This window comes from Bos indicus x Bos taurus, chromosome 16, assembly GCF_003369695.1.
Source record: "Bos indicus x Bos taurus breed Angus x Brahman F1 hybrid chromosome 16, Bos_hybrid_MaternalHap_v2.0, whole genome shotgun sequence".
In the NCBI taxonomy this organism is placed as follows: domain Eukaryota; kingdom Metazoa; phylum Chordata; class Mammalia; order Artiodactyla; family Bovidae; genus Bos; species Bos indicus x Bos taurus.
Window position 1 is genome coordinate 28667092 of NC_040091.1, and position 25741 is coordinate 28692832.

General features: G+C 45.0%; 1 pseudogene; it reads right to left on the minus strand.

Annotated features, from left to right (window-relative positions):
* Positions 1 to 1389: 1389 nt before the first annotated feature.
* On the minus strand, positions 1390 to 24156 carry LOC113906204 (annotated as a pseudogene).
* Between the last annotated feature and the right edge of the window lie 1585 nt (positions 24157 to 25741).

Sequence of the window (25741 nt, forward strand, 5' to 3'; positions counted from 1 at the left end):
GCAGACTGTAGAGGAAGGAATAAATGGGCTCAGAGAGGTGGGTGTGCTCTAATGGATACTTCATACAAGCCAGAACAGAGAAGTGTGCTGCTATTTGGGAAAGCCCAGGGGACATGTCATTCAGAATGTGCTAGTGTGGAGAAATTCAGCAGTGGTTCTCCCGTGAAGGCCAGGGGTGACCATAGGAGAGGCAGTTGCAGGCTGTTCTCCTTAAGAGTGATGGGAATGATGTGGGGCCTGTTGAAAATAACAGCAGCTAGGGATTTCCCTCAGAGAAGGGAATGGCACCCCACTCCAGTACTGTTGCCTGGAAAATCCCATGGATGGAGGAGCCTGGTAGGCTGCAGTCCATGGGGTCGCTAAGAGTCGGACACGACTGAGCAACTTCACTTTGACTTTTCACTTTCATGCACTGGAGAAGGAAATGGCAACCCACTCCAGTGTTCTCGCCTGGAGAATCCCAGGGATGGGGGGAGCCTGGTGGGCTGCCATCTATGGGGTCGAACAGAGTCAGAGACGACTGAAACGACTTAGCTGCAGCAGCAGCAGCAACAGGGGCTTCCCTGGTGGTCCAGGGGTTTAGAATCTGCTTTGTAGTGCAAGGACATAGGTTCGATCCGTGGTTGAAGAACTAAGATCCCACATCTCGCAGAGCAACTACTGAGCCTACAGCTAAGACCTGAGGTAGCCAAAACTAAATATAAAAGAATTTTTTTTTTTAATAACAGAGGCCAGATGGCAGTGCTTAATCATGAGAAAGCAGTGTGGGTGGGGGATGCTTCTACCACAAAAACTGGCATGGTTGAAGGGACAGCCAAGGGAGTTGACCCACAGAAACATGTGGAAATGGAAATAGTTAATAACATATGGTATCTCCGGGGGCAAAATAGATGGGTAGCCAACAAAGCAACTACTTAATAGCTACAGTCAAGACAAGGTTGGAAGAGGCGGAACAGGAGGGGTGCTGCTGCTGCTAAGTCGCTTCAGTCGTGCCTGACTCTGTGCACTGGAGTGGGTTGCCATTGCCTTCTCCGGAACAGGAAGGCAGTCACCCTAATAAAAAGTCTTGATGCCTTGCTCATTTCCCAACCCTGAGCCAAATTACATACAGATCTGGGACCCACTGATGGAAGAGCTGGCCAAGTTCTTAGGCGGAAGCACCCTTGATCCGCTAGTGAACACCAATGATTCCTAGTCGTTCCTCAAAGGAACCTGTTTATTCAAGTGACAGTACACTGAGGAAAAGCGGATACCTAAGTGCTTCAAGGACTGTTGAACACACATCTGAGTTTGATAGTCATAGGCCTGAGGTCATCATCAGTCCCTTTTATTGTGGACCAGTTTTTCAGTACTTGTAGAATCATTCATGAACTTTCATATTCATGTTTTCTAATGTTCAATGAACTGATTCAAATAAAGTTACCTCAACATGTGAAAAGAAAAAATCTGTGAGATCATTTTAAACCCGGAAGTTATTTTGATTACACCATTGGTTGCAGAAATCTTCTAGTTCTCCCTTGGACACATAACAATAGCTCTTAATTTCACAGGCATTGGAATCCAAAGCTATTAATACATTCTTCCTCACAAGCCAAATGCACCTAATTTCACCCCAAATGCCATCGGATTACAGTGAATTCTCATTAAAAAATTATTGTCTTTCAGCCCTCAGAATGGGAGAAAATATTTGCAAATGAAGCAACCGACAACAACAAGGGGTTAATCTCCAAAACATACCAATGGATAATGCAGCTCAATATTGAAAAAATGAACAATCCAATTAAAAAAATGGATGGAAGATCTAAATAGATATTTCTCCAAAGAAAACACATGGATGGTTAAAAAGCACATGAAAAGATGCTCAACATCACTAATTATTACAGAAATGCAAATCAAAACTACAATGAGGTATCATCTCACAACCAATCAGAATGGCCGTTGTCAAAAAAAAAATCTACACAGTAAACGCTGAAGAGGGTATGGAGAAAAGGGAACCCTCCTACACTGTTGGTAGAAATGTAAACTGGTATAGTTGCTACAGAGGTTCCTTCAAAAACTAAAAATAGAGTTACCATATGACTCAGCAACCACTCCTGGGAGTATATCCAGAGAAAAACACTACCCAAAAGAATAATGCACACCAATATTCATGACAGCACTATTTACAATAGACAAGATGTAGAACCAACCTGAATGTCAAGCAACAGAGGAATGGATAAAGATGTGGTACATATACACAATGGAATATTATTCAACCATCAAAATATGACATCATGTCATTTGCATCAACATGGATGGACCTAAAGATTGTTCTACTGAGTGAAGCAAGTCAGACAGAGAAAGACAATACCATACGATATTGCTTATATGTAGAATCTAAAAAGAAAACTACAAATGAACTTATTTATAAAACAGAAATACAGTTACAGATGTAGAAAATAAACTTCTGGTTACCAGAGGGTGTGGGGGAGGGATAAATTGGATGATTGGGCTTGACATATACACACTAATATATGTAAAATAGATAACCTGAACAAATAATAAATAAATAATAAGAACCTACTGTATAGTACATGGAACTCTTCTCAACATTTTGTAGTGGCCTATATGGTAAAAGAATCTAAAAAAGGGTGGATATATGTATATGTGTAACTGATCCACTTGCTGCACGGTAGAAATTAACCCAACATTGTAAATCAACTATATCCCAATAAAGTTTTTAAAAAAGGACTTCTCTAGTGGTCCAGTAATTAAGAATCTGCCTTCTGATGCAGGGGACTCAGGTTTGACCCCTGGTCTGGGAACTAAGATCCCCCATGCCTCAGGGCAACTAAGCCCACATGCTTTAACTACTAAGCCCACGCGTCACAAACTAGAGAGAAGCCCGTGTGCTGCAATGAAAAAGATCCCACTGCTGCAACTAAGACCAGATGCAGTCAAAAATAAATAAAATTTAAAAAGTCAGTATCGTCTGGGGAAACCTGTGCCATGGAAATCACTAATTCAGCTTTTAAAGGCCTCTGTGCTGCCCTTCGTATTTCAGTTGCATTATTTTCTTCAAGTTCCCCTTTATGACTTAATGGATAACTGCAAGTGCTGGTAAAACAAAATGGAAAGGAAATTTTAGCATCTGATCTCTGCTGTATCAGGAGTTGATTTTCTGTGTTGAATAAGATGACGCTTAAGGCTTGATGCAATAGTCTTTTCGCAATGTTTTCAACCAAGACACACTTCATTTTGATTCTAGGTCTAATTTTGTTGTCGTTTTCATGGATAAGAATATACATCACTGCCAGAAATGGAAATCATTGCTCATCAGAATTGTCAATATTTGTTTCAGGCACTGTTAGCACATGTCTATCCTGTCCTAAATATCCTTGCTCTGGCTGCAGCAGAAGGTCCCAGGGCTGAGTCAGACAGCAAGAACCAAGAAAGCACAGCTGGGCTTGAAATGTGTCTCCCTAGGACTTGCAGGTCACAGCTGATTGGCTCAAAAGTAACTCCTACCCGAGATTTGCTTTCTCTCACTTTGCTACAGGTAATTGGTTCAAGAATAGGAAACTGAATCAGTGATTCTCTCCTATAAGGATTGTGGAATGGGGTGGGAAAGAGTGGACTTAGTCACTTGCCAAATGGTTACACGGTACGGCACAGATGTGTCCTTTTCTTTGCCTGTGTTTTCTGCCCTGTGGCTAGAAAAAGCCAGTCCACAGAAAAGAAAGTGGTGGACTGAAGGTGCAGAGAGAGGAGAGAGGTTGAGCCCTAGCAGTGCTCCCAAGGCTCTTTCCATTTCTTTCCTTTTTTTTTTTTTTTAACAGAAATGTCATTGATTTACAATATTGTGTTAGTTTTCCTTTGTTTTTTAATTCGGCTGCATGGGTCTGGCTTGCAGCACGCAGGATGTTTTTTTTAGTTGCAGCGTGTGGGATCGAGTTCCCCGACCAGGGATTGAACCCAAGGCCCCTGCATTGGGAGCTTGGAGCCTTAGCCACTGGACCACCAGGGAAGTACCTTTTGTGTTAGTTTTAGGTGTACAGCATCCTGCCTCAGCATTTTTGCAAATTATATTCCATTGTAGTTTATCGTATTTTTAAAATTTGATTTTAGAGTCAGTCCTTTATCAAAAATGAAAGGATTAGATGAGACTGACTACAAAATAAGAATTACATATGTGTGTCTGTACATAAAATATCAGCATAATCTCTGTATTTATTGCATGGCATATATTCATACTTATATACAGACATTCATACCGAATACAGTGCAGGCAAAAGAAATAGAATGGTTAGTTCTACCTGGTGGTCTCAACTATGAAAATACTTCAAACCAGTGAGTTTGCTTGAACTGAACTGAGATAGAAAAGGCCACATGAACATCTAATTGGATGAGACTTACCCTGGAAGGTGAAGATATTGTCATTTTTTTTTTATTTGTTGTTGTTGCCATTCTGATTCTTTAATGGTCAAAGAACATACTCTACACTGTTTCAGTCCTTTTAAATGTGAGACTTGTTTTATGCCCAGGATATAGACTATCTTGGTGAATGTTACATTTGCACTTGAGAAGAATGTGTATTTTGCAATCATTAGGTGTCATGTTCTATAAATAACAGTTAGGTAGAGTTGATTGATAATGTTCAAAGCTGCACCTATTGATTTTCTCTCTACTTAACCTATCGATTGCCCAGAGAGAATTGTTGAAATTTGAAACTGTCATTGTGGATTTATTTCTCATTTCATTTTTGGTTTCCTCTATTTTGAATTTCATTTACTAAGTATACACATACTTAGGATTCTTATCTTCTTGATGGATTGTCCTTTTTGTCATCATGAAAAAATGTTTAAAATCTCTGGTAGTACTCCTTCTTCTGGAATTTACTTTGTCTGATATTAGTTTAGATTGCTTATGATTGGTGTTTGCATTTTTTCCATTCATTTATTCTAGAATTGATGCTTTTGAACTGTGGTGTTGGAAAAGACTCTTGAGAGTCCCTTGGACTGCAAGGAGATCCAATCAGTCCATCCTAAAGGAGATCAGTCCTGGGTGTTAATTGGAAGGACTGATGTTGAGGCTGAAACTCCAATACTTTGGCCACCTGATTAGAAGAGCTGACTCATTGGAAAATACCCTGATGCTGGGAAAGATTGAGGGCAGGAGGAGAAGGGAGCAACAGAGGATGAGATGGCTGGATGGCATCACCGACACAATGGACATGAGTTTAGGTGAACTCCGGGAGTGATGGACAGGGAGGTGTGATTCATGGGGTCGCAAAGAGTCGGACACGACTGAGCAACTGAACTGAACTGCTGCTGCTAAGTCACTTCAGTCGTGTCTGACTCTGTGTGACCCCATAGATGGCAGCCCACCAGGCTCTGCCATTCCTGGGATTCTCCAGGCAAGAACACTGGAGTGGGTTGCCATTTCCTTCTCCAATGCATGAAAGTGAAAAGTGAAAGTGAAGTTGCTCAGTAGTGTCCAGCCCTCCGCGACCCCATGGACTGCAGCCCACCAGGCTCCTCTGTCCATGGGATTTTCCAGGCAAGAGTACTGAGGAACTCTTTTAAAAGCATTTCTTAATAATGCAATTCTGAGGGAAATTACCCTCTCACCCTTTGCTTATCTGAAAGTATATTTCATTAGACTGGTAACTTTTTATCTTTCAGCATTTTAAAGAGGGCATTTTGGGGGTGGGTGCTTGCATTGTTTCTAATGAAAACTGTTTGGTCCTCTAGATGTAATGTATCTTTGTTCTTCTCTACTTTTAAGATCTCTATTGCTTGTTTTTAGCAATTTGATTATAATGTCCTTTGGCATGTTGCTATTTGAGTTTTTTCCTGCTTCAGGTTCATTGAGCTTTTTGGATCTTTAGTGTACTTCTGCATTGCACCCCAAATGTCCATTTTTGGGAAAAAACCTAAGGTTGTGTAAAAAATAAGAGTCATAATCTCTGTGGCAGAAAGTGAAGAAGAACTAAAGAGCCTCTTGATGAAAGTGAAAGAGAAGAGTGAAAAAGTTGGCTTAAAGCTCAACATTCAGAAAACTAAGATCATGGCATCCGGTCCTATCACTTCATGGCAGATATATGGGGAAACAGTGGAAACAGTGTCAGACTTTATTTTTCTGGGCTCCAAAATCACTGTAGATGGTGATTGCAGCAATGAAATTAAAAGACGCTTGCTCCTTGGAAGGAAAGTTATGACCAACCTAGACAGCATATTAAAAAGCAGAGACATTACTTTGCCAACAAAGGTCCGTCTAGTCAAGGCTATGGTTTTTCCAGTGGTCATGTATGGATATGAGAGTTGGACTATAAAGAAAGCTGAGTGCCAAAGAATTGATGGTGTTGGAGAAGACTCTTGAGAGTCCCTTGGACTGCAAGGAGATCCAACCAATTCATCCTAGAGGAAGAGATCAATCCTGGGTGTTCATTGGAAGGACTGATGCTGAAGCTGAAACTCCAATACTTTGGCCACCTGATGAGAAGAGCTGACTCATTGGAAAAGACCCTGATGCTGGGAAAGATTGAGGGCAGGAGGAGAAGGGAGCAACAGAGGATGAGATGGTTGGATAGCATCATCGACTTGATGGACATGGGTTTGGGTGGACTTCGGGAGTTGGTGGTGGACAGGGAGGCCTGGCATGCTTCGGTTCATGGGGTTGCAAAGAGTCGGACACGACTGAGTGACTGAACTGAACTGAACTGAATCTAGACATGATACTGTTTTGCCACATGTGCATGAGAGAGTATTCAAATCAAATAAAGCTGGTTGACCTTAAAATGATCTCCTCAGTCTTTAAATAAACTTCAAGCAACCTGCATCCCTGTTAACTCATTTACTCATTCATTCATTCAGCCAAAGTATCCTCAGTCCTGCCCTGATGTCAGGCACTTACCTGCTTAGAGCTAAGAGAACAAAGTTGAATCAGACGGTGCCCACTGCCCTCAAGAATCACAGAACAGGGTGAAGAGCATCACTGCCCAAGGCAGACTGACACTTCAGAGACCCCAATAACGAAGGTTTTTCTGCAAATTCAAAAACAGCTTTTCTGCAAATTCAAAAACATTATAAATAACAAAGAGCTCAGAAGACTGTACACGGAAAGATTTAGAAATATATCATTGATTTGAAGGTGGTAAATTTTAAAGAAAAGTAGGATGCAAAATTGTACATGTAGTATGGTTACAACCAAAACATTTTATATAGAGAAAAGACTGGAAGGGAATATACCAAAATGTCAATAGTAGGTAACTTTGGTTATTTGGTGATTATTTCATAATTATTGGTCATTACTTTTTTCTTTTTTCTGGCCCACTTGGTTTTAGGCCTTAGACTGTTTTGCATGCCTGTGATAATTGTTATTATGTATTTATATAATAATTTTTTACTTTATAAAAATTTTATATAATAAGGGTAGCCATTCCTTTCTCCAGGGGATCTTCCTGACCCAGGGATTAAACCCAGGTCTCCTGCACCAAAGGCAGATTCCTTATAGTCTGAGCCACCAGGGAAGTCCTATATAATGACTTCAGATCAGATCAGTTGCTCAGTCGTGTCCGACTCTTTGTGACCCCATGAATCGTAGCACGCCAGGCCTCCCTGTCTATCACCAACTCCTGGAATTCACTCAGACTCACGTCCATCGAGTCAGTGATGCCATCCAGCCATCTCATCCTCTGTTGTCCCCTTCTCCTCTTGCCCCCAATCCCTCCCAGCATCAGAGTCTTTTCCAATGAGTCAACTCTTCGCATGAGGTGGCCAAAGTACTGGAGTTTCAGCTTTAGCATCATTCCTTCCAAAGAAATCCCGGGGCTGATCTCCTTCAGAATGGACTGGTTGGATCTCCTTGCAGTCCAAGGGACTCTCAAGAGTCTTCTCCAACACCACAGTTCAAAAGCATCAATTCTTCAGCGCTCAGCCTTCTTCACAAGCCAACTCTCACATCCATACATGACCACAGGAAAAACCATAGCCTTGACTAGATGGACCTTTGTTTGCAAAGTAATGTCTCTGCTTTTGAATATGGTATCTAGGTTGGTCATAACTTTCCTTCCAAGGAGTAAGCGTCTTTTAATTTCATGGCTGCAGTCACCATGTACAGTGATTTTGGAGCCCAGCAAAATAAAGTCTGACACTGTTTCCACTGTTTCCCCATCTATTTCCCATGAAGTGATGGGACCGGATGCCATGATCTTAGTTTTCGTTGAGCTTTTTAGCTCTTAATTAAGAATACTTAGTATGTGAAAAGTGAAAGTGAAGTCGCTCAGTCGTGTCTGACTCTTTGTGACCCCATGGACTGTAGCCTATCAGGCTCCTCTGTCCATGGGATTTTCCAGGCAAGAATGCTGGAGTGGATTGCCATTTCTTTCTCCAGGGGATCTTCCTGACCCAGGAACTGAACCCGGGTCTCCCGCATTGCAGGCAGACGCTTTACCGTCTGAGCCACCTCATTAATTATCACTACCTTCATTTTTCTCAGTTAATTCTCACAATCTATCGAGAGAAGCACTACTATTATCTTTATTTTACTGATGTTCCTAGAGTTTAAAAAACTTTTCATCATCACGTGACTAGCAAGAAGCAGTCAAGAAGCAGTCAGGCAGCTTACGCTCCTCACTTCAGGGTGACTATGACAGCTTCAATTTCTTAGTGACATAAGCACCAAGCTTAACAAAGACTCTCTTTCAGTTAAGCTTCTTTGTGGTGCCTGTTTATTAATTAAAAAGTGTAAGAATTGCTAACATTGAAAAGAGTGGCACAAAGATTATATTAGTCACTCAAGTTTTTTCATACATTTTTCTGTTTGAATGAAATCCTTTTTACTTTTTAAATTAAAAACAATTAGTCACACATTCATTTCTACTGCATTGATAACATGCTTGTCTCTGGATCATAATAATAGGACTTATTTAGACTGCAGCAACTGCCAGGCATCTATGACTAAGAATTTAATGACCCACCACAATATCATTAATTCTCTACACATTTTTCCATGCCCAAATAAATTCTCTGTAAATTTCAAGACCCAGTTCATATATCCCATGGTCCCTTCCAGAATCACTCTAGCCACTCTGCTAATTTTCCTTTCCCTGTGTTCCAAAGACACAATAACCCTAACCCAACAATTGGCTTCTTGATCAAATATTGTTCCTAATTGATTCAAGCAATATTATTGTATGCATCTTATGTGCAGGATAGAATGTTCTCCATTGCTTTTTTGAGAGAAAATCTTGTACTTTGGCTTCAACTGTTCTTGGATTTATTGTGTCACCTGCATGAGCAAACACAGAATGAGTATCTAATAGGTATTTTTGCATTTGCTTCCTCTCACCTGGTCCTAGAACTGGTGCTTTCTCCTACTACCTTAGTCCTTTAATTCTTGTCCTTTCCCTGGGCCTCTGTGTTTGAAAACTATATTGCCTTTCCATTAATCATCAGCATTTTAAAATTCCCAAAGTTATTCAGCACCTCTTCTTGATTTCTTCCTGTATCATTCTAATTCCTCTTCTAAACATAATCTCCTCTTGAACGATATATTTGGGTTTTTGTCTATATTTAGCTCTTGGCTTCTTATCCCCCATCTTCCTCTGCCTTCCTGTTCTGTTTCATTTGTTCCTTAGATGTTGCTGTTCCCTTGGGGCAAACACACATGCTAGCGCACACACACACTTCCCACTCCTGAGTGTTCCCTCATGAGGAATATCTTTTTAAAGTCCTTTGTGTTGTTGTTGTTCAGTTGCTAAGCTGTGTCCAACTTTTTGTGACTCCATGAACAGAAGCATGCTGGGCTTCCCTGTCCTTCGCTGTCTCCAGGAGTTTGCTCAACCTCGTGTCTGTTGAGTCGGTGATACCATCCAGCCACCCCATCCTCTGTCGCCCCCTTCTCCTGCCTTCGGTCTTTCCCAGCCTCAGGGTCTTTTCCAATGAGTTGGCTCTTCGTGTCAGGTGGCCTTTATGTAGTGAGTCCTTTATATATTGAGAATTCTTAATTGTATCAGTTAGGATCTTTGCAAGTAACAGACTACCCTCACTGCTACTGCTAAGTCACTTCAGTCGTGTCCGACTCTGTGCGACCCCATGGACTGCAGCCTACCAGGCTTCTCTGTCCATGGGATTCTCCAGGCAAGAACACTGGAGTGGATTGCCATTTCCTTCTCCAATGCATGACAGTGGAAAGTGAAAGTGAAGTCGCTCAGTCGTGTCTGACTCTTAGCAACTCCATGGACTGCAGCCTACCAGGCTCCTCCATCCATGGGATTTTCCGGGCAACAGTACTGAAGTGGGGTGCCATTGAGTGACTTTAAACAATAAAGTAGTACTCTCTCAGGTAATGAGACTGCTGGAGGAGGGCAGCCTCGGGCTGGTGGGTGTGCAATTTGGGGAGATTAGCAGGGCCTGGGTCCTTCTGTCTTTTTGCTCTGCCTTTCTCAGCACATCACCTTTTCCTTGAGAGAGCTCCTCTCGTGGTGATTGATGGTTACGGCACATCTAGGCATCCAGACTCAGAGTACCCAGGGCAAGGCACCCCGTCTTCTACTTCTTTTTTCATTTATCTATTATTTTTGGTTGTACTGGGTCTTCACTGCTGGAAGCAGGGTTTCTCTAGTTGCAATGAGTCGGGGCTACTCTTTGTCGTGGTGCATGGTTTCTCCTTACAGTGGCTTCTCTTGTTGCAGAGCACGGGCTGTAGGGTGAGGGGGCTCAGTAGTTGTGGCACGTGGGCTCGGTAGTTGTGGCTCCTGGGCTCTAGAGCACAGGCTCAATAGTTGTGGAGCATGGACCTATTTGTTCCTCAGCACGTGGGATCCTCCCAAAACAGGGAACAAGCCCGTGTCTCCTGCATTGGCAGGTGGATTCTTTATCACTGAGCCACCAGGGAAGCCCCTTGCCTGGCATTCTTATTCCACAAATGCTACACAGAATATGCACTGTCTTTTGGAGCTGATATTTTCAGTAGCAAGAAACATTTTACTAGGTTAACAGGGGTCTTAAAAAAAAAAAAGAAGACAGGGCAGAGGAAAGCTAAGTTTGATAGGGATTGAGGAGCTGGGAAGGACAAATGAAAATACACAGGTCACCAGCCACACAGGCAGGAGCTCATGCAGTAGATTTTGGCTCAGTACAAGTCACTGTTGAGAAAAAAAATGAACTGAATGATGTTATGAAGTAGGAATACTGGAAGTATCCAAGTAGTGTATGTTTGACCTATACCCAAGGATGTTGTAGAAACGATTTTTACTTAGGTTAGGAGGCTGGACAAGATCCAGGGTTCTTAAACCTTTTAGGGTCAGGTGCCCCCAGGAACCCGAAGAAAGGGAAAGACCTTTGTTTCCCTCTGAAAATTCACATGCCCACTGAACTTATGGCTGCATAATAAATCACCCCTGAGAACTTAGTGGCTTATTAGCTCACAGTTTTTGTGGGTCAGGGATTCAGAAGCAGTTTAGCTGGGAGATTCTGGTTCATGAGGTTAAAGTTGAGAAGTCGACCAGGGCTGCAGTCATCTAACACAGTGGCTGTCAGCTGAGGGTGACTTTGCCTCTCAGGGGAGATTTGACAATGTCTGAAGACATATTTGATTATCACCAAGAGTGTGGTGTGTGCTATCAGCATCTAGGGAGTGGAGGTCAGAGATGTTGTTAAACCTCCTCATCGCACTAGAGAGCTCAACACACAAAAATGATCCAGCCCGAAAAGGCAGGAGTGCTGAAGCTGAGAAACCCTGGCCCACAGGCTGGACTGGGTCGGGCGGACCCCCTTCTGAGGTGGCTCACTCATGTGGCTGGTGAGGGCTGCTGGCGTCCTCACAATGTGGTGGCTGGCTTTCCTCAGGTGAACTGAAAGAGAAAGCAAGGAGGGCCTGTAGGCAGTGCCTTTATGACTGAGTTTCTGGGAGCAAGTCACCGAACAAGCACACGAGGAAGGGGAGAGGAATCAACTTTCCTTGTTGGAGGGGAGAATTACCAAAGAATTTGTGGGCGTATCTTAGAATCAACACACCCTCATACAACAACATTTTAACCTGTCAAATTTGAGGGTTCACAGATTCCTCTCAGGCTCCCTTGACCTCCAACAGATAAAAATCTGACAACCCATGGTCAGGAAATTGGCAAGGACAGGTAAAAACTGGCAAAACAACAAAACAAAACAAGAAAAAAAAAAAAAAAAACCCTCAATATTCTACCCCCTGTTATAGTTCAGGCCCCTGTTTTTACACTATCCCTTTTCTTATCTCCTTCTGGGTTTTTAATCCAAAGTCCTTGTAATTTACTGTCTTACATTCTATTTCATTCTAAATGTAATATCATTCAATTTCATTCTAAAGCAGAACAGAAGTACTGAGCCACTGTCATTTGCAGATTGGAGAGTTGAGACTACATTTTAAGAGAAAGATTGGCTGGGATTTCAAGACCTCCCTCACCATGAGATAAAACAAGTAGGACTAGAACTTCCTGAGGGTCTAGCGGTTAGGATTCTGCCTCCACTGCAGGGGGTGCCAGTTCCATCCCTGGTCCGGGAACTAAGATCCCACATGCTGTTAGGCTGGGCCAAAAACTAAAAAACAAACAAAGCCTCCCCAAACCAACTAGGACTATTAATTTTGCAAGTAAAGGTAGCTCTCATCGTCTATCAGAGAAAATGAAGGACAGCAGGTTAAGTGATGCATTCAGATCCATTCACTGATTTCCTGATGACTTATTTAATTTCAGCCCATAAATTTATTTGCTTTCCATTAAATAAAGCAACTTCCAACATAGTCATTCCAAGAGTGTTCCTTGGAATAGAACAGGATATATTTTTTTACTTAGATTTTTAAAAGATTTTCTACAAAATAATTTTTTGGTAATAATTTTCTGCTTTCAGAACAGAGAGGCATATATATAGTTTTCTGGATATAAAATGACTTTCTCAATCCAGTGCTTTGATAGATGAAAGGGGAAAAGCTCTAATACACTTGGCTATCTGCCCTTGAAATATCTCAGCTGAGCACCTTGGGGCAAATTATCAGTGGAGCAGAGGGTTTTAAAAACAAGGTCCAGGTGTTTTTCCTGGCCTGGAAATGCTGCCAGCTTTGCTTCTTGCTGCTTCTTTGATCACCTTTGGAACAAAGACAGCCTGTGACAAGAACAGTCAGACTCAGGCCCTGTGGTTTCCTCAGAGATTTGATTTTTCATGGGAGGTACTTGCGAAACCGCATCTGTGGGAGGGGGCGTTCCTTCACAGGCTTCTTGGGATAGAAGTGGACATCGTTTGTGGCATGAAGGCACGGTGGAAAATGGACAAGGAGCCCACTCCTCAGGCATCAGATAACACCTGTTAATCTCTTGTCCACAGGAAGTTAAGCCTCTGTGTGTCTCTGTCATGGGGGCTCAACCTCTGCTCCCCAACTGAATGGTGGGGCACCATTCATTACCAAGCACAGTAGGGCCTGGCAGGTTAACTGGACACATAGAGGCCTAACGGGGGAGGTCCTCACTGTTTCATATACTTCCTGAAATCTGTAGGATGACTGATAGATAAGTTGGCTGAGTTTCATGCCTAAAATAGAGAAATGACAACTACAAAGAGACTCCGTCAATCTAGTTGAAAGCACCTATGGCCTTGAATTTTGTGTTAAAGCCAGGCAAAAAAAAATTTTATTTTTTTCTCTTAAAAATTACAAAAAAATACGGAGTGAGATTTTTAAATTAATTATTTTCTAGTTTTAAGATAAAATACAGTAGTTTCAATGTGTTGATCTTTTTCTGAAGGACTTAGAACAGAACCAGGCAAATACTATAGCTAAGTGTTGGTTAAATGAATAAAGTTAAGTAAGTAAGTAAATTGTCTATTTACATCTTCAAATAAACAATGAAGACGTTGTAGACAAACTTAAAAGATGACATACTATAAAGAAGTGTCTTTGACCTCTAAAAATTCAACAAGTTACTATTGATATTTATCTGGGTTTTATTTTTTTTATTCTTTTGGCTGGGCCTTGCTGCATATGGAATCTTAACTCCCCAACCACAGATGGAACCAGCGTCCACCTGCAGTGGAAGTGCAGAGTCTTGCTGGACCACCAGGGAAGTCTCTGCTGCTGCTGCTGCTGCTGCTGCTGCTGCTGCTGCTAAGTCGCTTCAGTTGTGTCCGACTCTGTGTGACCCCATAGATGGCAGCTCACCAGGCTCCCCCGTCCCTGGGATTCTCCAGGCAAGAACACTGGAGTGGGTTGCCATTACCTTCTCCAATGCATGAAAGTGAAAAGTGAAAGTGAAGTCGCTCAGTCGTGTCCGACTCTTAGCGACCCCATGGACTGCAGCCCACCAGGCTCCTCCATCCATGGGATTTTCCAGGCAAGAGTACTGGAGTGGGGTGCCATTGCCTTCTCCGAGGGAAGTCTCTATGTGGGTTTTAAATCAAGCTTCCTGAGCTTCACTTAGGATGTGGGGTTTATAATGTGAAAATGAGTTTTGCTGGGGGCTCCACACTGGACTTTGCGCTGCTCAGCCCAGAGTCCCCTGTATCAGGACCATCCTCTCAGAAATGTTCCCCCCTCTGCAGGAGGCCTTGACCCGCCCTTCACCCTTCTACTCTTTGGAGTGCTGAGGAGGGCTGCCCAGAACTCCCTGCTTCCCTCTTTCTTGCTGCTATCAAAGGCAAGCACATTGACCCGTTTCCATTTCAAGAGTTTTCCTGCTAATCACTAGGGAGCAGGCGGCTGCTAACAGTCAGGACCCATGTGGAGAAGTTCCTGAGGTTCCAGAAGCTTACCACTGTCTTCCCTCCGCTCCACAGTTCCTCACTCCCTTATCCTTAACCAGCCGGCAGAGCTCACCCTCCCCTTGGAGTCCACCTTGACCAAGTGGACCTTTTCCTCAGTAAAACCCAACTTCCCAGTCAGAAAATATGGTCAGTCCCTGGAAGTGCAGAAAAATGAGTGCCCCTTTGACTCTACCGGTGGGTGGTTATAACCCACCCAGAGATGAAGGGAGAAGGCAATGGCAACTCACTCCAGTACTCATGCCACAGAGTTGGACACGACTGAAGCGACTTAGCAGCAGCAGCAGCAGAGGTGAAGCCTGGAAAAAGTTTTCTCAGAAACCAAGGCCAGCAGCAGTCTTGCAGGCCTGTGTTCTAGAATTGAAGGCAGGAGCGTCTTGGAGATAAACAGCCCCAGCTAAGGTGCCTGAGGAGGTGGCTTTGGAGGGGGCTCCAGAAAGTCACCCAGGTGTGCCTGTGCCCCTCTGCCACAGCGCCTTCTGCTTCCAGCTAAGGGCACCCAGGGTCTCTCAAGGGGAAATCTTAGAAAAGACTTCAAGGGGACTTCCCTGGTGGTCCAGCGGTTAAGACTCTGTGCTGCCAATACAGGGTATCCGGGTCTGATCCCTGGTCAGGGAACTAGATCCCACATACCGCAGCTAAAAGATCCTGCAGGGCACCATGAAAGTGCCACCAAGTTAGACCCGGTATAGCCAAATTAACTAATTAATTAAAAAACAAAAAGACCAGTGCTTATCTGTAGTAAAGAGCAGAAATAATGAGAGTGTGACAGGAAAGTTGACTTTCCAACTATATTAAAGAAGATTTATTTTTTTATTGCATGCATGCGTGCTTAGTTGCTTCAGTCATGTCCAACTCTCTGCGACCCCATGGACTGTAGCCCACCAGGCTTCTCTGCCCATGGATTCTCCAAGCAAGAATACTGGAGTGGGTTGCCATACCCTTCTCCAGGGGATCTTTCTGACCCAGGAATTGAATCCACATCTCTTGGATCTCCTGCATGGCAGGCAGATTCTTTACTGCTGAGCCACTGGGGAAGCTGATTATTTTTATTTTCTGATTGTTAAGGCTTATTGTGGGAAAATGTGAAAAACCTGAACATAAGAAGTACCTACAAGGCTACCACATAGAGACTGCTATTTTTACATTTTGGGGGTTTCTTCTCAATCTTTTTTGTTTTTTCTATGCCGGTACTGGAGTTTCAGCTTTAGCATCATTCCTTCCAAAGAAATCCCAGGGCTGATCTCCTTCAGAATGGACTGGTTGATATCCTTGCAGTCCAAGGGACTCTCAAGAGTCTTCTCCAACACCACAGTTCAAAAGCATCAATTCTTCGGCGCTCAGCCTTCTTCACAGTCCAACTCTCACATCCATACATGACCACAGGAAAAACCATAGCCTTATGAACTTTTGTTGGCAAAGTAATGTCTCTGCTTTTGAATATGCTATCTAGATTGGTCATAACTTTCCTTCCAAGGAGTAAGCGTCTTTTAATTTCATGGCTGCAGTCACCATCTGCAGTGATTTTGGAGCCCAGCAAAATAAACTCTGACACTGTTTCCACTGTGTGCCCATCTATTTCCCATGAAGGAAGGAATGATGTTAAAGCTGAAACTCCAGTACTTTGGCCGCCTCATGCGAAGAGTTGACTCATTGGAAAAGTCTCTGATGCTGGGAGGGATTAGGGGCAGGAGGAGAAGGGGATGACAGAGGATGAGATGGCTGGATGGCATCACTGACTCGATGGACGTGAGTCTGGGTGAACTCCGGGAGTTGGTGATGGACAGGGAGGCCTGGCGTGCCACGATTCATGGGGTCGCAAAGAGTCGGACACGACTGAGCGACTGATCTGATCTGATCTGACATTTTCAATTTTTCTTATAGAATTGCTTCATGAATATAACTTTTAAATATTTTAAATATAACTTTTAAAAATTTAACTACATTTTAAACCTAATTTCAACTTTAATGAGATGAATATACGTAGATAGTGGGCTAAGCAAGTGAAGTGTAAAAACAAGTGTGTTTTAAGGTCTTTCAGCAAGTTGAAATGTTTGAAATTGACAGGGCTGGCTGAGAGGAGGGGCATGTTTGGGGCTGGGGGTGGGTGAGAAGAGCTTGGTATTGACTGTTGAGGTACTTTCTGAGGCCATGTGGTCTTTGCTGCTGTGGCCACAAAATCACACTGTATCAGGCACTGATCTAAGTACTTCACATTCTAACTCTTGGAAACTAAAGAAACAAAAATTGTCCCAAGCCTTCACAACAACTGCATGAGTAGGTGCTGTGATCCTCACCTACAGATGAGGAACGAGGCAAAGAGAGGTTTAGTAACCTGTCCAAGGTCTCACAAATGGTAAAGCCAGGACTGAAGCCCAGGCAGGGTATCTGGAGACCACGCTCTCCTGCCCTGGGCTTTGGCTGTGGGTTCATCATGCCAGGCCCCCTCCCCTTCAAGCTACAAGGGTTCAGAACAGTCACACCAACCTCCTTCGTTTGGGCAAACCAGTGCTTTCTTCATTTCAGGCATCCGTGGCTCTGTCCTTCTTGTCCCCCTCATGCAGAAAGTGAGCTCAGCTGCTCCCTTTGACTGACATGCTTGGTTAGTTTCCATGGCTTCTCCCTGCCTCATTCCTCCAAGCAGGAGCCACATCGGCAGACAGCAGACTGGGTCTGGCCTCAGATAGCCATCATATATTTTCCTGTTCATCGGCCCTTTTCCCAGAGAGGCCCTGTAGGCACTCTGTGGGGATGTGAGGGTGAGCTCATCAGATGTCAGGGTACCTGGATGAGTGTGCAGTCCCCAGGAGAGGGCCAGCCCAGCAGAAACGTGACAGTTGGGAACTCAGACAGGGACTCCGGGCCCAAGAGCCTGCACTGGGGTCCCTTTGCTGCACACGCTGGGGTGGAGAGCAGCCGTCCACTTGGTCTGGCTCAAGTTTAAAAGGAGAAGCCTTATGATAAAGCTACAGAGGCCTTGAGAGTCCAAAGGAAGGAAACAGAAGGAAGAGGGAAGTAGAAAGTCAAGAGCTAAAGTCTTCTCTTCCCCTTGATGGGGGAGCCGAGTGACTTCTCTGGAACTCTGCTGGACACCTCCCTTCCCTTTGATGACTTCCACTAGCTCTTCATGCAGAGTCCAAGTTGGTCCCCAGCTCCACATCTGCATAATGACATCTCAGCTCTAGTCCCTCATCACTGAGGGGCCAGAGGTTCTTATTATTATTTAATTGATTGATATTTCAAAATCAACTTCAGTGAGGTATAACTTAATAATGCATCTGTTTAAAGTGTGTAACTCAATGACTTTGACCTCACAATCAAGATATATAACCTTTCTGTCACCCCCAAAGCATTCCTTGGGGGAGTAATCTTTTTTTTCTTTGTACAGATTATTGAACATATTGATCATCAGTTGCTGGCCTTGGGTTAGGCGAAGAGGACTGTCATGTGGTCTACCCATTCACCAGGATTTGTGTAGTGGCCAGGGCTTCCAAGATGGCTCAGTGAGTAAAGAATCTGCTTCAATGCAGGAGACGCAGGTTCGATTCCTGGGCTGGGAGGATCCCCTGGAGAAGGAAACGGGAACCAGCTCCAGTATTCTTGCCTGGAAAACCCCATGGACAGAGGAGCCTGGTGGACTATAGTCCAAAGGGTCGCAAAGAGCCGGACACGACTAAGCATGCAGGAGTGGCATGGCAGGCAATAAAAGGCGTGTTGAGAACAGTCATCCGTTAGCTGTAGGACCTTGGACAAGTCACTTAGCCTCACTGTGCCTATTTCCCATCAGGAGAGTAAGGATAAAAATGTCTACCTCTGCTGCTGCTGCTGCTGCTGCTGCTGCTGCTGCTAAGTCACTTCAGTCGTGTCCGACTCTGTGCAACCCCATAGATGGCAGCCCACCAGGCTCCCCCGTCCCTGGGATTCTCCAGGCAAGAACACTGGTTGTAAATAGTGTGCAAGAGGGTATTTGGACTGTAGTTTTGATGGAGACTCTGAAATACAATTGATATGAACGGGAAACAGTCTGAGAAGAGTTTTAAGAATCTTAGAACCCTCAGTCAGGTCGGGGATATAAGGGAGTACTACATACTCCACATGTAGTAGGGAAGCATCTTATAAAAAGCTGTGCTGAGAGCCCATCTTTCTCCCCCAGGAAGGGGAAGTGGGTGACTTTTTTGGAAGGTTTGTCTGGAAGCCCTCAGCCTGGGGCATGCTGGACTAGAGTCTGTCTCCCACCAGGGAATACAGAACAGATCGAGTGCTTTGCAGGAGAGGTTGGAGAGCGGAGGTTGGAGAGGGGAGGTTGGAGAGGGTCACTGTGCTGGGACTGGCCAAGCTTCTAGAGAGTCAGGGTGGGAGTTGGGGGGCGCAGGGGTAACCAGGGGGAGTACAGTGAGAGGTCCTCTCGTTGCCTGTCCAGTGGAGCTGCCTGTGTTTTGGGGGGAGCCTGGGAGCAGGAGAAAGCTGGAGGCAAATGTCTGATTTTAAGACCTGCCCCACGAAACCACAATAGACACACTTGCCAGGTTCGAGGGGCCCAGGATGCACTCCCTGAGAGCTGACGAAGCACCCTAAGAAAGTCAGTGTCACATAGCTGCCAGAGACAGATCAGCCAGGTGCCTGTGCAGGGGGGACCTGACCCAGCCTCCAGCCTTTGCTTCCCTTCCTTCTCGTCTCTGGGACGCTGAAACTGGCCAGAAACTCAGGAAGAGGAGTGCCTGACAGAGAACCATTGTGTCCCTTTCCCATCTCAGCCTCCAGCCTGAAGCTGGCCCAGTGGAGCCAAAGGAGGGAGAAATGGTAACGTTAAAACCAAGTCTGGAGATTTGATTATCATCTTGGATTGTCCTGAGTTGAAATGGTTGAATTTTAGAGTTACCATGGGGTGTAAAAGACCTTCCGCTTTTATAGAAGGGAAGTCAAGGGCCTGCCTGCCGAGTTTTTTTCCCAGTGGCAGCAGAAAGGTTCCTTCACTGAACAATTTTAAAAGGGTGGTGGGAGAAAAATACAGTAAGTCCCCTGCATACAAACCTTCAAGTTTCGAAATTTCAAAGACATGAACAAGCGTTTCATCAACATCAGGCATGGGTGAAATTGCAGCTTGCCCTCCGTCTTCTACTGCTGATGATCCTTCTGTTCTTCTGGCTCCCATCTCCTCTCCCTCCCCCAGCCAGTAACTCTTCTTGCCTGTTCACTGGATGCCATTCCCTGTATGCCAACTGTTGTACTGTACTACTGCACTTTTCAGGGTACTACTGTTCTTGTTCAGTCGCTCAGTCGTGTCCCACTCTTTGTGACCCCATGGACTGCAGCGCTCTAGGCTTCCCTGTCCATCACCACTTCCCAGAGCTTACTCAAAACTCCTGTCCATTGAGTCGGTGATGCCATCCAACCATCTCACCCTCTGTTGTCCCCTTCTCCTCCTGCCTTCAATCTTTCCCAGTATCAGAGGCTTTTCTAATGAGTCGGCTCTTCACATCAGGTGGCCAACGTATTGGAGCTTCAGCTTCAGCATCTGTCTTTCCAGTGAATATTCAGGGTTGATTTCCTTTAGGATTCACTAGTTTAATCTCCTTGATCTCAGAGTACTATACTCTAAGGTTAAAACTGTTTTATTTTTTGCTTTTTATGTATTACTTTTCAGAAAAGTAATTATATTTCAGTAAAGTATTATATTACAGTAGGCTATCCAGTGGCTCAGACAGTAAACAATTTGCCTGCAATGCAGGAGACCTGGGTTTAATTCCTGGATCAGGAAGATCCCCTGGAGAAGGGAATGGCAACACGTTCCAGTATCCTTGTCTGAAGAATCCCATGGACAGAAGAGCCTGGTGAGTTACAGTTCATGGGGTCACAGAGTTGGACCCGACTGAGTGACTAAAATATACTACAGTACTATATAACTGATTGTGTTAGTTGGGTACCTAGGCTAGCTCTGACTTACAAACAAATTAAACTTATGAACACATTCTTGGAACAGAACTCATTTGTATATAGACTTACTGTAAATGGTTTCGATCACAAGTTGTGCTTGTTCAACATAATATAGATGTGTTTTGTTTGGCAAGGGTGTTAGGTGTGTTTCCACAGTTGTTGCCATAAATCAGGGCTTTCCAGGCGAAGGGATCCCCTGCACCAGGGTTAGTGGGGGGTGGTCACCGAGACGACCAGGCTGCAGCTCACCATGTTCAAGGGAGCAGCAGCTCTCAGTGCCTGTGACCCACTGGCCCTTGTCCCTAGGGAGTCACTAACCCAAAGCAGCAAGCTGTCAGATTGGCCCAGCCACTTGGAGCTGTTTCCTGGTGTCCTGGGCACCACAGTGGCTGCCCCGACCCGAGCAGGAATGGAATCACCACCAGTCCAATTGGAATCCAGCGCCCACTCAGACGGAGTTCAGCTCCAGACGAGCAGAGTATGATCATCTCCTGGGCAAGGATCCTGGGGTTCACAGCAAAAAATTAAGCTGAAGAGGAAAAGAAGAGCTTGGCGTTCCCGTGGGTTGCTGACCATGACCTCGACAGTGTCAGTGAAGCCTGACTTTGTCTGAGATGAGCACTGTGCTGTGCTTAGTTGCTCCGTTGTGTGCGACTCTTTGCAACCCCATGGGCTGTAGGCTCCCCTGTCCATTCTCTAAGTAAGAATACTGAAGTGGGTTGCTGTGCCCTCCTCCAGGGTATCTTCCCACCCCAGGGATTAAACCCAGATCTCCTGCATTGCAAGCTGAGTCTTGACCATCTGAGCTACCAGGGAAGTCCAAGATGAGCACAAAATACTGCCATCCTGGACAACTGTTTCTATTTCTATGATGGTCTGTACCTTTCTTCAGGAACACCACAGATTGTCAGAGCAGCTGAGTGAGGTGTAGTTTCTCCACAGCTATGGTTCTGGGAAGGCCTTGCATTCATGGACTGCTGACAATCTGATGGGTTCTATGGACCCACTGCCCAGAAAAAAGTGCACTGGGCCTCACCTTCCTTCCCATCCACTTCCCAGGGATTGACATGCACTCGACCACCATTCTTGACCCCTTTGGTCCTTGCTGGTAGAGCCCACTTCCCTCTGAACAGGCTGAAAACACCAGATGTTCTGGGTCTAACTTCCCTCACAGCTGTGTCCCAGCCCTAGCCAGTGAGACCAGGTCTACTAGGAGTAATGGAGAGAAGTCTGTCTTGGGACTTCTCTGGTGGTACAGTGGATAAGAATTTGCCCGCTAATGCAGGGGACACAGGTTTGATCCTTCGTCCAGGAAGATTCCACATGCTATGGGGCAACTATGCCATGCGCCACAACTACTGAGCTTGCACGCCTAGAGCCCATGCTCTATAACAAGAGAAGCTACCAAAGGGAGAATCCAGCACACCTAAACCAAGAGAGCAGCCCCCACTCATTGAAACCAGAGAAAGCCCGGGAGCAGCAAAAAAGACCCAGCACAGAAGTAAACCAATATATAAAAAAGTGAAAAATCTTTTTGGTAAAAAGAGAAGGATGAGGGGACAACTCTCTCCTCCTTTGGATGTTGATGCTCGGAGTCCAGCTGCCACTCTGTCACCATCAAGAGAAATAGAGAGCTGAATTAAGCAATCCTGCCACTGTCCACTTCTGGACAGTTTAGTTCAGTTCAGTCGCTCAGTCGTGTTCAACTCTTTGAGACCCCAGGGACCGCAGCACGCCAGGCCTCCCTGTCCATCACCAACTCCCAGAGTTTACCCAAACTCATGTCCACTGAGTTGGTGATGCCTTCCAACCATTTTATCCTCTGTCGTCCCCTTCTCCTGCCCTCAATCTTTCCCAGCATCAGGGTCTCTTCAAATGAGTCAACTCTTTGCATCAGGTGGCCAAAGTATTGGAATTTCAGCTTCAACATCAGTCCTTCCAATGAACACCCAGGACTGATCTCCTCCTCTAGGATGGACTGGTTCGATCTCCTTGCAGTCCAAGGGACTCTCAAGAGTCTTCTCCAACACCACGGTTAAAAAGCATCAGTTCTTCGGCACTCAGCTTTCTTTATAGTCCAACTCTCACATCCATACATGACTACTGGAAAAACCATAGCCTTGACTAGATGGACCTTTCTTGACAACATAATGTCTGTTTTTTAATATGCTGTCTAGGTTGGTCATAACTTTCTTCCAAGGAGTAAGCGTCTTTTAATTTCATGGCTGCAATCACCATCTGTAGTGATTTGGAGCCCAAAAAAATAAAGTCAGCCACTGTTTCCACTGTTTCCCCATCTATTTGGCATGAAGTGATGGGACCGGAGAGATGACATATATTATTATTGTTGGAACTGCTTTCCTGTTCTTTTTTTTAGTTTTTTTTTTTTTTTTTTTTTTAATGTGGACCATTTTTAAAGTCTTTATTGAATTTGTTACAATATTGCTTCTGTTCTATGTATTAGTTTTTTTTTTTTTTTTTTTTGTCTAAAAGGCATCTTAGCTCCCTGACCAGGGATTGAACCCATGGCCCCTGCAATGGAAGGCAAAGTCTTAACCAATGGACCGCCAGGGAAGTTCCTGCTTTCCTTTTCTTACCTCTGAAAGCAGCTGCTGACTCAATGGATTCCCTGATGACCATCCAGCACCTTCTAAGAGTTCACAGACCCAGCGTTGGAAGCTGTGAACTAGAGCCTGGTCTCCTCATTCTAGCAATTGTCTTCTCGGGTCCTCAACTATCAGCTCACAGAAAGGCAAAGGCAGGCTACGTCAGGGGTCTCCAAGCCATACTGGGCTGTCTTAACTCTCTGAGATAATTTGTATGCAAAGCAGTCTTCATATATGGGGGATGATGTGTAAGAAATATCATGCTGGAAAACACAGGTTCTCAACCTGCTCAATTCCAATCTGTGGTGGGAACTTGGACAGTCTCACCTCTCCAAGACCAAGTTTCCACATCTGCCACTTCACGCTACCTTGTCTTAAGGGACTGTATATGTGTGCATGCTAAGTTGCTTGTCACATCTGACTCTTTTGTGATGCCATGGACTGCAGCCCGCCAGACTTCCCTGTCCATTAGATTTTCCTGGCAAGAATACTGGAGTGCGTTGCCATGCCCTCCTCCAGAGGACCTTCCTTACCCAGGGATCAAATCCAAGTCTCTTACGTCTCCTGCGTTGGCAAGCGGGTTCTTTACTAGCACCACCCGGGAAGCCCATTCTTATTTACATCTGTGGTTAATTTCTTCCTGATCACAGTCCTTTCACAGCATCAAAAATACAGCCCATCAACCAGAAGTGGTTCAGGAGATGAACTGGGAAGCTAAGACTCTCTTCTTGTGTTCTGACAAAGGCAGCATCGAGGGGTAGGTGTGCCCCGGATACTGAGGCCCGGCCACCTGCCCATCGCTGGGGGAGCAGGGCAGGAGCCCGCAGCACCGTCTGCTTCTCACCCCCTTCCATCCTCAGTCTCCTGGCTAGTTCCCACCACACCGCAGGCTTGACTGCCCGCTGGTTTTTTTACAGTTTGGGCTCTTGTTGGTTTAGAGAAACAAAATACTTCAAAAATTGTATTTCTGGAATGCCTGTAAAGCACGAGCAGACACAGATCACAACAGCTCAAAGCTTTGCTACTGGCTCCAAACCAAAGTCGCACACTGGCTTATTCAAATCTAAACAGCCCAGCCTGGTCTCTGGGTGAGCACCACATGGCTAAAATTAGACTGGCCATCTGCTGAGACAGCAGCTGGGCTATTCTGAGCCCCAGGAGGCCTGGCTGGAAGCAGGGCTGGGCCTGGGGGGAGCACTGTTGGAGCGTCCGTCCCTTTACAGTTAAGGGGGTGACAGGGAGGGGCAGAGAATGAAGGCACACTGAGGGGAGGCCAGTGTCAAGGTGAGGTTTCCCAGGAGATTGAAAATGTGGGCATAAGGTCACCTTTATAACCCAGGCTTTTCTTCCTGATGCCTGGGTGGGGAAGATCCTCTGGAGAAGGGAATGGCAACCCACTCCACTTTCCTGCCTGGAGAATCCCATGGACAGAGAAGCCTGGAGAGTTCCAGTCCATGAGATCACAAAGAGTTAGACACGACTTTGTGACTCACACTTTGACGTTTCTTTCACTTCCTCCTGACTGTCCAATGGCTCCCAACAAGCATAGGATTTATTCCTTAGTCTTGTTCCATGGTTTCTCCTTTTTTTCTTTTTTTGGGTCACACTTCATGGCATGAAAAACTTCCCCACCTGGAATCAAACCCATGCCTCCCTATAGTGGAAGGGTGGAGTCTTAACCACTGGACCACTAGGGAAGCCTGTTTCTTTTTTTTTAAAAAAAACTGGAGCTTCCTGTTTCAACTCACACCCCAGGCAAAGGTATCCGTTAGGATTTCAACAATAATGGCTGAAGTTTACTGAGGGCATACCAAGGTCAGGAACCATGCCAAGTACTTTATAGGAATTAGCACACACACTCTCAGAGCAACTCAGAGGTTGGTACCAACAGATTTCAGGCATTCAGAATGGCTAGATTTTTCCTTTTTTTGACATTCTCCTTGTAAAATTTATTACTGCACTGTGTCTTGGCTGCTGCGCACGGGCCCTCCTTCTGCGCACGGGCCCTCCTTCTCCGGTCGGGGAGAGCAGGGGCTACTCTCTAGCCGTAGTGCACTGGCTTCTCATGGCGGTGGCTTCTTTTGTTGCGGAGCACGGGCTCTTGGTGTGTAAGCTTCAGTAGTTGTGGCTCACAGGTTTAGTTGTCCTGTGGCATGCAGACATGGACTGAACCCGTGTCTCCTGCATTGGTGGGTGGATTCTTTACCACTGAGCCACCAGTAAAGCCCTGATTCATCTTTCTGCAGTCAAGAGAAAAAGCCCTGATTGAAAGGACTCAGATGACCCTGGGAAGTCAGGGGTTCTCTCCTTTGGGCCCTGAACCTTGCTTCCCCCAAGTTGAACCCACCACCAGTTCTCAGGCAACAGCATCCCTGAGTTCAGGATCTACCGAATTATGCATGGGAGCTTGGGGGTACACAAATGTAACCTTACTAACAC